Here is an 11,898-nt window from a genome sequence, read left to right as displayed (position 1 = left end):
CGTCAAACGCCTTACAGACGAGTCGCAGATAGCTTCTGCTATCAGTTTTGTTCAGACGCTCGTTTACCTATGGAATAGGGTATTCGTTTGCGTAAATCGGACACCAGACCCAGATTTCAGCAAATCTGCAGCAGCCAATTTAGAATCTGTATCTAATATGATTCTCATAATTAGAACAAACATAAATCATGTATATATCAGTATATATACAGATTACATAATCATCTTATGATTATACAACTCACATGAATATCATATATTCAAAACCATACATATATAAGCATATTATATCAACATCAAATCATGGCGAATCACGTACATGCTCATATATCGAAAACAGTTAAACACATAAATGAATTAAAAACTTTTCGCAAGTAGCTCTGATGCCATTGAAGGGTTTTTAGCACATAAACGCAACAAAAACATAAATTTAAATCTTAAAAAAAAACGAAACCCTCCGCAGGATCCATGCGAAAAATAATATTTAATTTGTAGTACAGTATGTTTACCTTAAGAAGTTTTACGTTAATGGAAAGATGGAGGTCTTTAATAGCGATCCAAGAATGATGAGCGGAGATCCCTAGCAGCTGCTCCTCAAGTTTGAAGCACTCCACCGGTATCCACCAAGAGATCAATGTAATGGAGGAAGAAGAGGTTGAGAGAATTAGTTGCCTCCCTCTTGTTTTACTTTAGAATTAGGGTTAATTATTTGGGTTGAGGCAAATAGGGTTTATAACAGTATATCATTTTCCTATCTTATTTAATCATTTGCTTTCCATAAAATATTATTATTATTAACCCTTTAATTGATTATTCTTATTAACCAATTAACTAATAATTAAAATACCTTTTAATCATTAATCCCTTTTCTAAACACTTTAGAAAAATAATTCTCTCACTTGATTTAATTTCCAAAATTAAATTCTTAATTAATAATATTAAGAATTAATTAAATTTCATTTAATCAATTATTAAATCTGCTAATCAATTATTTATTTCACAAATAAATAATTACCAGCCATTATTAATTAATTCCTCCACCATTAAATCATTCTCTTTTATGGTGTGACCCTGTAGGTTCAATATTAAGCCGGTAGTAGAAATAAATAATAATAAAACTATTTTATCATTATTTATATAAATTTACTAATTCATTAAATATAATTAATTAATAAATTAATCATTTTATTCTACATCGTGAGGGATACTTCTCAGCATATCGCGACTATCCGGATAATACGAATTTACTGCTTAGAATACCAAGAACCTATTCAGTGAGTAGTTACCGTACAATCAATTCCTTCTACCCTGCAATGTCACGATTAAATACAAGGCATGGAACTTGTGTCAAGCCTATCTTATTTAATCATTTGCTTTCCCATTCACTATGCTTAATTCTATTTAATGTAAATTAGAAACTCCTTTCTAATTTCATTCACTCTGGCCAGAGATTCCTGAACTAGCATAAGTGGATCAGCATTGAACATTCTCTTCCTTCACTGGAAGGGGTAGATCCTTTATTGATCATACACTATCTTCGTGTTCAAATTCATATACCCAGTAGAGCCCTTATAATTATCCCTGGAGACTAAGAACTAAACCAAAGCATAGTTCAGTGTACACAAGATGACTATGATGACCTCAAGTCTAAGGATACTTGTACAACTATCACTATGTGAACAAATGCTGACACGTGAGTGAACTCCATCCGTTGTTCAGCTGTGTCAGTCATGTTCAGTGAACTTATTCTATAATAAGCACCTACATACTAGCTATAGTGTCACCACACAAATGTCTATTAGAACCGACATCCTTCATGATGAAGCAAACATAGTATGTACCAATCTTTGCGGATTACTAATTACCAGTTAGTAATCCTACGACCAGGAAATATTTAAGTTTAGAGTTATCATCTTTTAGGTCTCATTATTATGATCTCATCGTAATCCATAAAAAGCTTTACTCTAAACTATGGTATATCTTATTTAAACACTTAAATAGATAAAGCCCGCAATAAAACCAAAACAAGTCTTTTATTAATATCAATGAAATCAAAACAGATTACATAAAAGTGATTCCTAAATCACCATACATGATTGGACTTAGGACACATCTCTTTCATATCTTGCGTTGTTTATCTGAGTAATTCGAGAAAGCAAAGAAGAAGCTTCTAGGAAAGTGGTTGGTCAAGGGTTTACGAAGTAGTATATGTTCTATTGTATAAAGTGGTTTGTATATATTAGTAATGATATCTTATATTTGGGCCTAGTATACTTCTTTTCAAAGTTATTTTAGCAGGTTTAGTATTGAGTTGGAATTTTTTGAAAAGAGTTTTAAAAGAAAGTGAAAAAATTATTTATGGAATTTGGATATCTTATTTCTAGAACTATAAACTAAAAAGATCTTGGTATAGTTTGGGGTCACGGATGCTATATTTCAGTTGCTGGAATTTATTTTTTGATTAAATAGGTTATTTTGGATTAAGGTTTCATCATGACGATCAAATCCTCCGACCTCGGATTTGGGGGCGTTACACGAGAACTGTGTAATCTCCTAGTGTCTGTAAGTTTTAATCCGAGATTTATATTTTTATTTTAATCGTTTAGCTCATCTTGTAGGTACCTCAAAAAACGCACCTCTTAGGGATTACTCTTCATCCAATTCAAGTGTTCAAAAAGACCAATAACACCCATGTCACTCAAGGCGGCCAACTTCTTAGATATTGTATATTGTTTTACATTGGTACATCGCTCAAAGTAATGGTTGTCAATGTACTTGTAGTAATCTAGTAGAGTTATCATATACACTTGGTTTGGAGATGAGAATTTTATGTATTTTTTTGATGTTACGTTACTGCTGGGAATGTTGTTTAAAAATAACATGTATTTAAAAATTTTAAAATTCATCCTACTATATTGTATGTTTAAATATATTATTACATTACAAATGCTAGTATTGCTTAATTACAAAAAAATTATGTTACAATAGATAAAATATGCTGTTACAATATGCTATATGGGCCCACGGGTGGATCCCACTTATGCAATGTTAATCAACCTAATGTATCACTCATTTTGCGTTACATTTGGGTATTTTAGTGTTACATTAGTTTCCTATTGTAACATTTTCTTCTCTATTATAATAGATCATTGAAGTGTTACATTAGGGTGCCTATTGTAATGCTCGTATACGTAACGCCCCTTGGTGTTACAATAGACCTAATGTAATGCTTTTTGGGCCTATTTTAACACCATTTAGGCATTACAATAGCCCACTTATGGCGTAGTAGCTTCAAATACCTTGGAGTCAATTTTTCCAACATGTTCAGAGTTGTCTTTTAGCATAAAGCACTTGCTTCCAAACACATGAAGATGCTTAACAATAGGCTTCCTTTGTGAAAACATTGAGTAGGGTGACATGCCGGTGTTTTTATTTAGTAAATATATGTTCTGAGTGTAACATTCAGTGTTAACAGCTTCTTCAAAAAACTGGTTGACAGCTTGGCATCTTGTAGCATTGTTCTTGCATCTTCAACTAGAGTTCTATTTTTCTTTTCAACCACACCATTTTATTGAGGTGTTCTTGCAGCTGAGAATTCTTGAACAATGCATTTATCTTTGCGAAATTCACTTATAATGCATTCGTGAATTCTGTACCATTATCACTCCTCAATCTTTTGACAAAATTTTAATCTTCAGCCTGCTTCTCAATTTTCTTTATGTGTTCAATGATGATGTGTGGAGTTTCATCTTTTGAATGCATAAATTCCACCCAAGTGTACCTTGAGTATTCATCCACCATCACCAAAGCTTACTTCTTTTTGGATATGGACATGACATTTATAGGTCCAAACAAATCTATGTGGATAAGCTATAGTGGAGCATTAATGAAATTCACGGCTTTGCTCTTGTGACTGGACCTCTTCATTTTGCCTTTTTGACAAGCTTCACAAACTTCATTTTGAGCAAATTACAAAGTTGACTTATCGCTTTGTAGTTCAAGTGAGAGAGCTTCTTGTGCCAGAGTCTGCTTTATTCACTAGATGCCTTGGTGTAGAAGTACCATATGATATCCTTGTTTGCTGAGTTCATTTCTGTAACAAACAGGCTTCCCTTCCTTACTCCTTTCAGAGCAACTTCACCAGTTTTCTTTCTTGTAATTGAGCAATCTTCTTTGTCAAAAATAACCATAAAACCTTTGTCTATAAATTGACTGACACTGAGAAGATTTACTTCAAAACCTACAACTAGTGCTACATCTCCAATGACAACATTTCCATGAATTAACTTGCCATATCCTATTGTGAATCCCTTGCAGTTGTCTCCAAAGGTCACCAAAGGGCCAACCATCTCCTCAAACTGTGATAGCAGGGCTTTATCACTTGTCATATGTCTAGAACATCCACTGTCAATGATCCATATGACTTTATTCTTTTTTCCCTGCACATAATGAGGTTAAGTGTGTTTAGCTACCCAAATAGTGTTGGGCTCTTTCTTCTTTTTGACAGATTTAACAGAAGTAGAACTTGAACATTCAAAAGAACCAACATTCTTAGTTTGATCAGCATTTTCTTATTTGATCACAGATCTAAAGTTAACTTCTTTTAGATCCTTTCTCAACTTATGACAACTGGACATAACTTTCATGTTGCATGGAATGCAATCAAATTTGTCACAGAAAGAATATGGTGAAAGAGATATGTCCTAAGTCCAATCATGTATGAGGATTTAGGAATAACTTTTATGTAATTTGTTTTGATTTCATTGATATTAATAAAAGACTTGTTTTGTTTTTATTGCGGGCTCTATCTATTTAAATGTTTAAATAAGATATACCACAGTTTAGAGTAAAGCTTTTTATGGATTGTGATGAGATCATAATAATGAGATCTAAAAGATGATAACTCTAAACTTAAATAGTTCCTGGTCATAGGATTACTAACTGGTAATTAATAATCCGCAAAGATCGGTACATACTATGCTTGCTTCATTATGAAGGATGTCTGTTCTCATAGACATTTGTGTGGTGACACTATAGCTAGTATGTAGGTGCCTATTATAGAATAAGTTCACTGAACATGACTCACACAGCTGAACAACTGATTGAGTTCACTGACGTGTCAGTAGTTGTTCACATAGTGATAGTTGTACAAGTATCCTTAGACTTGAGGTCATCATAGTCATCTTGTGTACACTGAACTATGCTTTGGTTTAGTTCTTAGTCTCAAGGGACAATTATAAGGGCTCTATTGGGTATAGAAATTTGTACACGAAGATAGTGTATGATCAATAAAGGATCTACCCCTTCCAGTGTAGGAAGAGAATGTTCAATGCTGATCCACTTATATTAGTTCAGGAATCTCTCGCCAGAGTGAATGCAATTAGAAAGGAGTTTCTAATTTACATTAAATAGAATTAAACATAGTGAATGGGAAAGCAAGTGATTAAATAAGATAGGCTTGACACAAGTTCCATGCCTTGTATTTAATCGTGACATTGCAGGGTAGAAAGTATTAATTGTACGGTAACTAGTCTCTAAATAGGTTCTTGGTATTCTAAGTAGTGAATTCGTATTATCCGGATAGTCGCGATATTCTGAGAAGTTTCCCTCACGATGTAGAATAAATATGATTAATTAATTAATCATATTTAATGAATTAGAGAATTTATATAAATAATGATAAAATAGTTTTATTATTATTTATTTCTACTACCGGCTTAATATTGAACCTACAGGGTCACACCATAAAAGAGAATGATTTAATGGTGGAGAAATTAATTAATAATGGCTGATAATTATTAATTTATGAAATAAATAATTAATTGGCAAATTTAATAATTGATTAAATGAGTTTTAATTGATTATAAATTAATTAAGAAAAATTTCTTAATATTATTAATTAAGAATTTAATACTTGGAAATTAAATCAAGTGAGAGAATTATTTCTAAAGTGTTTAGAAAAATGATTAATAATTAAAAGGTGTTTTAATTATTAGTGAGAATAATAAAGGGTTAATAATAATAATATTTTATAGGAAAATTTTCAGCTGAAAATTTTGCCTATAAATATACTATTATAGACCCTATTTTTGCCTCAACCAAAAAGATTTACAAAACCCTAATTCTCTCCATCTCCTCCTCATTCATTACATCGTTTTTTTGGTGGATACCGGTGGAGTGCTTCACACTTGAGGAGCAGCTGCTAAGGATCTCCGTTAATCATTTTTGGATCGCCATTAAAGACCTCCATCTTTCCATTAACATAAAGCTTCTTAAGGTAAACATACTGAACTACGAATTAAATATTATTTTTTGCATGGATCCTGCGGAGGGTTTCATTTTTTTAAGATTTAAATTTACGTTTTGTTGCGTTTATGTGCTAAAATCCCTTCATATGGGTCATCTGTTTGTGCCTCATTATATTTGCAAGCTCCATACTTTGACTCACTTACAGTCTTTTTAAAACAGTGAGTTAGATGATTTGTTGAGCCACAACTTTGACATTGCTTTCTGGGAAAATCTACAACATAGACCTAATTGTTGCTTTTGTTGACACTTAACTTCCCATTTCTGTTCTTCTTTTTATTTCTAATGATATTATTCTTGATCTCATTTGCCGGTGTCTTGACAGTTTAGCTAACTGTAGGCTTCTTCTCACATTCAGTGTTGAGAGTGAATTTTGCATCCTTCTTTTCTTTATCTTCATATGAAATTTCCTTCTTGATGACAAACTCCACTTCACTGAAGTTCACTTCACAAGCTTTGAACAAGGGTGCATTCACCTTTTTGAACACCATAGGAACATCTTGGTTCACACTTTCCTTTCCCTTGTTAACATCACTTTTCTTGTGAGAACCAACAGCCTCGTAGTCCAAACTAATAGTTATATCAACACATTTGTTCTTTTTATTATATTAACCAACCAGTTGAGATGCATTTTTGAATGATGTGAGCTTTAGTTCATTGTTCTCAACCTTTTCTCTCAACACGGCTTCTATTTCTTCTGCACACTTCAGCTTGTTCTTGAGGTATTCATTTTCTTGTCTAACTGCTTCTAGACTAACAAGATGTAGTTCTAGCTCTTGTTTTCAATCTGAAGTTTTTCATTTACTTTTGACAGCCTACTCACTTTCTTAGTAGCTTCCACCATGCTTGTATGAATGTGGAACATTTCTACACTCATCTTCTCAACAGTTTCCTTATATTGTGTAGCATTTGAATCAATGATAGTTAGGATATGTACCTCAGACTTAGATTCTGATGACTCTCCTTGCTCCAATGCCTTGAGAGCATAGTTTTCATATTTTTCACCATCATCTTCATCATCTGTGCCATCCCAACTTTTACCTTCAACAATATAAGCTTTTCCCTGTTATTTTCTCATAAGTGCTTCATACTTTGCTTCAAGCTCCAAATAAGCCTTATCATTCTTCACCTTCTTTAGCTTCTTGCATTATGTGGCAAAGTAACCAAGCTCATCACAGTAATAGCATCTAATCTTTGATCTGTCCACAGATCCTGACCTGTAGCCACCTCTTCCATCTGCATTTTTCTGAGTCTTTCCTTTCCAGTTATTGTTATAGGATGTTTGGCCTTTACCCTTGAAATATCTAGTCTTTTAAGTCTGATGTTTGAAAACTTTCTTGCTAGATAAGCCACTGACTGGTCCGTTTCATCTAGTTCATCAAGAGTATAGTACTCATCCTCTTCCAACTCCAAAATGACTTGCTTTTGAGGTTCATTGTTCTTCTGCTCAACAGCTTGAATAACTTGAGTCTGAGGTTCAATTTCATCTTCAGTCATTCTATTATCATTTTCTATCAAGGAACTTGATACATCCACAACATGCCCTTTGCTCATTTTTAATGACTTTCTTTGCATCATTTCCAGCTCATAGGTTTTGAATACCATACAAAAACTCCAAAGTAATTCTCCCTAGATCTCTTCCTTCCCTTATTGCAAAGATTTTTTGTTCCAAGTGTCGGGAAGAGTGAGCAAGAATTTCAGGTTAACTTCTTCAGCTTCATAGTACTTGTCATGAAGCTGCAAATCATTTATCAGCTTGCTGAATCTCTCAAAGACCTCAATAATGCCTTATTTTGGTTTTGCCATGAAATACTCATATTGAGAAACCAAAATCCTTCTTTGGTTAGATCTCACCTCTTCAGTTCCTTCACACAAGATCTCTATCTTTTCCCGAATTTTCTTAGCCGACTCAAAGTAGATAATGTTGTTGTACATCATATTATCAAGAGACTCAATGAGTATTAGTTGCAAGCCACTGTCAAGTGCAACCTTCTCCTTCTCTGGTGCAGTATAGGTAGATGGATCTTTAGGATCAAAGTGTGCAAGAATGACCATATCAGCTTCTATTGATTCAGGAACCCTTATTATAGGAATAAAGGGACCATGCTTAAGAATTTCAATATACATTGAATTGGCCATCGTGATTAACAACATCATCTTCTTCTTCCAAAGGGTGTAGTTTACTTTGTCAAAGACATGAATCTTCATATTTCTAATCTTCTCTGCACTCATAGTTCCAAGATCTAATCTGTTTACATTCAGATTTTGCTCTGATACCACTTGTTAGGTATGAAATGCAACACTTAGGGGGGTGAATGTGTTTTCTTGATTCTGAATTAACTTTTTGGCTTATAGAACAAAACAGTTCTATGAATTTTTAGAGATAAAATACTAAATACAAACACACAAGCAGATTATCAAAAACTCACTTGATTTATATTAAATTAAATTTGTCTTGCTACAAATCTGTGTTCTTGAAAGTAATAACTCAACTACTTCTCTTGAGATAATTACAAGATTTTCTAGATCTATTTTGTTACTCCTAAACAAAGGACCCATGACATGCTTTATAGATCAACATGCACAGTTTACATGACTTGCACTAAAATAGACTAACATATTTTCTAAACATACATCTTCTATTTCCATTTCTAGTGTTAGCATATTTGTGTAGAATCTACCAGGTCTGTAAACCTCCCTTGTCCAGTTCATCTTGGCCATTGATCTTGTATTCTTCAAGCTGCATTTGTAGGCTTTCCAATTCAGCGATATAATTGTTTGTTGACTGATAATCTTGAATCTTCAAGTTGTCTGTATTCTGAATTATGAAGTTGTTTGTCGAGATCTATTTTGTTGTGTAGAGATGTCACACATCGATAAGTAGAATGACTTATCGATATCTCAAGTTCTCTACATGGCTTTTGACTTATCGAGGTCTCCAGTTCTCTACAAGTAGAATGACTTGTCGATATCTCCATATCTCTACATGAGGATTTGACCTGGTTATATCTCTAGTTCTCTACATGAGGAATTTACTTGTCGATATCTCTAGTTCTCTATATGAGAAGTTGACTTGTCAATATCTCTAGATCTCTACATGGAATTTTTAACTTCTCGATATATTCAGTTCTCTACATGCAGATTAACTTGTCGATATTTCATGGAACTTCTCTAGAAGTCATTTTAGACTTCTCGATATTCCTTGATCCGTGACACATTATTCAACTCCAAACTTGGCATGATAAGGATTGATTTGTTTCCAGAGTTTATTCCTTAGCTTGATGGTTTTTCATAGAAAAATCTTTCAATCTAATCTACTTAATATTTTTACATACTCAAGAAATACAATTACAAAATACAATTAAATTATCATACAACTTATCCTTAGGGTTGTCAAGATGACTTAGTCATTTTATGTACAAGCATGTTGTTAAATGGCATTTATATCCAGTTAGAGCGCTTCATGAAGGCTCGAATTGGTGTTTTGTACTCAATTTGTTTGTGTATTTGATGTGTTTTGCATTTCAGGGCATAATCAGTAGCAGGAATGGTTTTATAATGTTTTTATGATTAAAAGAGTGCTAGGATGGAGCCTCGGATGATTGAGCGCAAGAACTAGCAAGAGAAGATCAAATAAGCAAGAAAATCAAGTTCTGGAAAAAGATTAGGGCGGCCGCGCCGCTTCTCAGAACGGCCGCACCAGGCCGGGATTTTCAGATTCCTGATTTGATTAGAAGACTTATCTGCTGGATTCCTGGTTGGATGGGCTAGTATTTAAAGACTCTTTAAAGACGTTTTTAAGAATGGAGAGCAAGGAGAAGACAGGAAGAAGACATAATAGCACAAATTCAACAAAGGAGAATAAGAACTAGTTTTTACTTGTGATTCTTTTCTTAAGTTGTAATCTTGGATGCTCGTTTTTTATTGTTGAACCTATTACTCTTGTTAACATACTTCGTTATTTTATTCAGTTATAAAGACTTAGTTTTATATACCATGCTTTCATCGGTACCCACAGTGATGAAGAGTTCGGTTAGGAACTAATCGCTATCGTGGGGTTCTAACGGATTTATTTATGGATTTCAATAGTTAATTTGTTTCGATATCTTAGTGTGTGGTGATTGTATGATATCCTAGCATTGGTTGTGCTTATTCGTCTTATGAGCGTTGCAAACTTATAGGATAACGTGTTAATCTCTATTGAAACGACAGTGAATATAGAGGTTGTTAGTCCCTAACAATGTAACAAGAATTACAGAAGGGGGGTTGAATGGAATTCTTGAACCTTTTTTAGAAATATAAAATTTTCTAACTTAAGATATATATGACAATGTTTTGATTTGCAAAGTGCGGAATAACAAGTTAAATATGAATCAAAACACAAAGTAATAAAAAAACAAGTCTTTAAAACTTTCTGGTGGATTAGAAAGTATCCACCAGAGATATATTAATATATCGAGAGAACTCTGTGAAGCTTGAGTAGCTCACAGCTGCTTACAAAAATAAGAACAACTAAACTTACAGAGAAATGCTAAGAATACAGCTTACAAATGTTTCTGTGAGAATTTACTTGCTTAGTCTCGTTATTGTTCTAATTGCTACTCTTGGTTTATATATCACCAAGATTACACAGTAATAAGACAAGATAATAAAACAAAACCTATCAAGTCTAATACTATGCTACTTCATTACTCTATTCCAGCATCTTTGAATATCTTCATAATAGCATGGAAATGGCAATGCTTCTTTATTCTCAAAAACCCAGTTGAATAGGCTTCCACGTTCCTTTTGCATACACTCGACGCATGTGACTGTGTTGTCACTGTCAACAGATGTTTGAACTGATTATCCGTCGGGTACATGATCATCCGTCGGGGTGCCTTGTTGATCATCTGTCGAGTAACATTGTTGATTATCCGTCGGGTAGCTATTTGGCACTTTACTTCATTTCATTTATGCATAATTACAAGACATCATCTATGTACAATTAATCAACCTATTCTGCATATCTAATTAAAGTCAACATGACTTATATGCTGCTACAGAATCTAAACAAGGTGTATGCAGAAATGTGCTACAGACTTATTGTTACATAAGCTACTCACTCGATGGTTGTTAAATCCTTATCCGTCGGGACTATATAGAGTCATCCGTCAGCACAATATTTTCTTATCCGTCGAGTGCTGCATTTTTCACTAAGTTAAATCTACTAAGGTATTTTGTTAATGAAATCAGCAAGTGCACAACATATCCACAACAATCTCCCCCAATTTATGTCTACTAGAATTGTAGCCATAAATTAAGAGAAACTTGATGATAACAAAACACCCTAAAAATACAAATTTAAAAGGAAGTAGATAAAACTGTAAAGTGCTTCAATTATCAAAATGTACAAAGATTTGCTCACAGTCATTTTCAAGGTGCTCCTCTAGCCTGAGCAGATTAATCTATTTTCTTGAAGATCTGGATCTCTTTCCAAGCTTTCTGTTATTTTCTTCTATCTAATTTTGGAGTTGTCTGTGGAATTCCAATTCATCAGATTATGAGAGATTTAGCATTTCTTGCATTTCCAAAAGAGTCTCAATGCTAGAG

The sequence above is a fragment of the Apium graveolens genome, chromosome 10, assembly GCF_009905375.1.
Source record: "Apium graveolens cultivar Ventura chromosome 10, ASM990537v1, whole genome shotgun sequence".
Lineage (NCBI taxonomy): Eukaryota > Viridiplantae > Streptophyta > Magnoliopsida > Apiales > Apiaceae > Apium > Apium graveolens.
Note: the sequence above shows the minus strand (reverse complement) of the source record.